Here is a 3,570-nt window from a genome sequence, read left to right on the forward strand (position 1 = left end):
ATTATGTTGATTTCTAAGTTGACTATCTCAGGGAGCTTCTGTTACCAGTTCTAATCTATCCACCATCTTTGCTCCTCCCCCCAAAATTTTACCTTTATTAAGCAACTTAAAATATATACATTCACAGACACTATAATTATATGACAAAAAATGCTTAAGAGTCCATGATAAATATTCCAAAATATCAAAAAGTAAATAAATATGGAAATACAGCAATATTTGGATAGTCACATAAAATTTCTCAGGTAGTAAATAAATATTGAGAATAAAAGTGGTAGAAAAATTAGAAATGATTTGCAGCACACTACTTTACAACCTACTTGTGCCTCTAGACACCTACAGAACCATTTTCAAGTGTGACTGTCCTCCTAGTGCACATAGAACTCCATGATTCTCCTTTGGCTTTGCATTTATGTTTACATCACAATAGAATTCTGCTAATTTTGGAGTGAATAAAAGATGAAAAGCTCCCTGAAAGATCTGCTTAGTTTTCACAGTGTAGATGATTGGGTTAAGTACTAGAGGAACCATTAAATATATAGGAGACATGAAAATGTGGATGAGGGGAGAGGAATTCTTGGCCAAACAATGGGTAATTGATAACCCTATCATAGGTATACACAGAATGAGCACAGCACAGATGTGGGAGGCACATGTGTTGAGTGCCTTTAGTCTCCCCTCATGAGATGAAATTCTTAACACAGAATGCAGGATGAAAGAATAAGATACTAAAGTGCCCAGGGAGTCCAGGCTCTGTAGCACAATAATGGCAACAATCTCATACATAGCATTAATTTAGTGTTAGAACAGGCTAAGAGAATTACATCCTGGCATAGACAGTAGGAATGAGAAGGGAAATGGGAATGGCAGAAAGTGAAGGAAGTTAGATTTCCTTCAAACCTGAGAATGGTGCAATACTGCTACTGAGCAGGGCTGTAAGCCCAATCTTGATGATCAGCTTTTATTTTCTACCAGTTTTATTCTCAGAATTTATTCACTATCTGAGAAGTTTTAAGTGATTATCCAAGTGCATATTTGCTATATATTGATATCATATCACAGTGGGTTGCAGATAACTGCTGCATATCAGTTCAGGGCCGTGGCCAAGAGCACAGATGATTAAGTGAAGGAAAAAGGATGAATCAAAAACATTTGGACCACCCAGATATTGAACTGCATCTGCCTAGAAATGGAACAGTGCAACCGGAAAAGTGTTATCACTGGGGGCAGGGGCATGCCGACGTCAGAGAGAGAGAGAGCATGGCCAAGAAGTAGTACATGGGCCCATGCAGCATGGAGTCTTTCCAAACAACATGCAGGATGGTACAGTTGTCTGTTACTCCAACAAGGCAGAGGAGACAGACAGAAGGGTTGGCAATCTGGTGGTGAAATTCTTCATAGCCAGGGATATCTGTGAGATAGAATGTGGAGGACAGGGTGCTGCTGGTGTTTGAGGTTGCCATGGAGATGAGTGTTCAACCACTGTCCAGTTACACTGTCTCTCTCCAGAGTGGAGATTTGATAAATCCAATATCTGCATTATGAGAAGAGGAGACAGATAAATAACTGTCAAAAAGTATGGATAATTATTCCAAATGAGAAGGGGAACAAGTGATGGATGCAGTAGGAAGGAAAGGAGAGAACTTGGATTTGCAAACATTACTGGAAGAAAAATATGGATATAGAACTTTTGTAGACGGAGAGAAAATGAAGAATTGATGGTAACAGGGAAGAGGGATGTACAGGGATAACACTAACAAAATATCTTATGTATGTCTGCAAACTCCTTGGGATAAATTCAATCATTGTATACTAAAAACATGTGCTAACTACTAAAAAGTGAAAAACAAAATAAATTTCAGTGCTCACCTCTAGATTCCTAATCCACCCAACAATTATGTTTTCTTTTTTCTTCATTTCATGGCTGGTTATTGTCAAATATCCATCTACAGTGACCATAATCTGCAAGTATAACTCTAACATACAATACTGTTCAAACTCCCCTATAAATATGGTTTATTTTGGAATGATTACACATATATTGTAATGTACACACACACACACACACACACACACACACACATTCTAGGCTTTTTAAAAAAAAATTTATTTAAAGAGAAAAAGAAAAAACATAAAAAGGTTACAAGTAATACAAAATTTCAAAACAATAAACAATAAGAAATCACTAGTTAATAGATTACATATTGTTATCTTAGAAATAGTTGTTCACGTTACAAACTTAAAGCGTACAAAGTGGACATTCAAACAGTGAGACTGCAAAGAGTTCTGTTCAAAGATCCAGTAAAAACTCAGTAATATGATTATCTACCTTATACATTTAAATATACATATAGTTATATCCTTCAGAGCACTTGTTTTTCCTCTTTTTTACAATAACAATTACACATTTTGGGTTTTATTACTCTCACATTTCTTAATACTTTTTTGAAGAGGATAAAATCAATTGTGACATAACCAAACAGAGTAAGTCAAATAAAAGCATGGACATAGTACATGATAGAAAAAACAGAATACAAGGTGATCAACAATGGTTACCATAATGCCTCTTGCTATCTTAAAAAGAATTGCCTATATCATCAATTATAATAAAATTGAACAAAGCAATACAGAACAAAACCAATAAAACCAAAATATTGGAGACATTACAGGACTTCAAAAGAATATAATAGTCAAACCAGAATGGGCATTATAGTGAATCTTATTGTCTTCAAAGTAGTTGCCTATAGCCTCAAACATGATACTATCAAGCAAAATGGAATAGAGTAAAATCAGTCAAAACAAGACAGTGAGAGCAATACAGGGCTTCAAATCAAGTTAATAGGAAACCAAGTGGTTACTATAATATATCCTGCTGTTTTTTAAAATTATTATTCCCTTAATTAAAATAATAAAAATAAATAATAAAAAAGGAGATTGAGATAAAAGAGGACATAGCAACACAACAGCACAAGTCAGAACATAACAATTTGAGCAAAATAGTGTTTCACCACAAGATATCCCGACATAACAGTAGTTACCATAGTGTCTCTTTCCTTGAAATCTTTGAGTATATCTTCGTATACACTAGTATCAAACATATCAAGACAATGTAAAATCATTCAAGAGAATGATGATATTACAAGGAATTTAGAAGCAACTAACATAAAATTAACAACGGTTTCTGTAATGTGTACTTTTGTTGCAAATTTTTAGATATTGGGTTACTGGGCTACTGTTAGTGCTTTTCAATGGCACCTGTTTGATATGAATGTGTTCTTTATCTTCCTCAGATTAATATTTTCTTTCAATAAATAGAGAACAATGTTAGGCACATTTATAGAATTCAGGGAAGAACTGATGGAATCACTCTTGTTCTTACTCATCTGTCCCCTGTTATGTAATTGTCACAGGCCCCACTTTTTCTGATCAACTGTATTGTCAGTGTTTCACTCTGTCACCCAGTGCACTAATTATTAGCTTAAGATAGGCTGTGCTAAAGTAATACATAAAAACAGTACACAAAATTTCAAAGACAATCTATAAACAAAACACATTATTCTACCATCTCTG

At 34.6% G+C, this 3,570-nt stretch overlaps 1 pseudogene; it reads right to left on the reverse strand.

Moving 5' to 3' along the window:
• Window positions 1-336: 336 nt before the first annotated feature.
• LOC100719851 (olfactory receptor 51L1-like) lies at window positions 337-1,463 on the reverse strand (annotated as a pseudogene).
• Between the last annotated feature and the right edge of the window lie 2,107 nt (window positions 1,464-3,570).

This window comes from Cavia porcellus, unplaced genomic scaffold (genome assembly GCF_034190915.1).
Source record: "Cavia porcellus strain 051 isolate PalLab524CR breed Dunkin Hartley unplaced genomic scaffold, mCavPor4.1 scaffold_9, whole genome shotgun sequence".
NCBI lineage: Eukaryota > Metazoa > Chordata > Mammalia > Rodentia > Caviidae > Cavia > Cavia porcellus.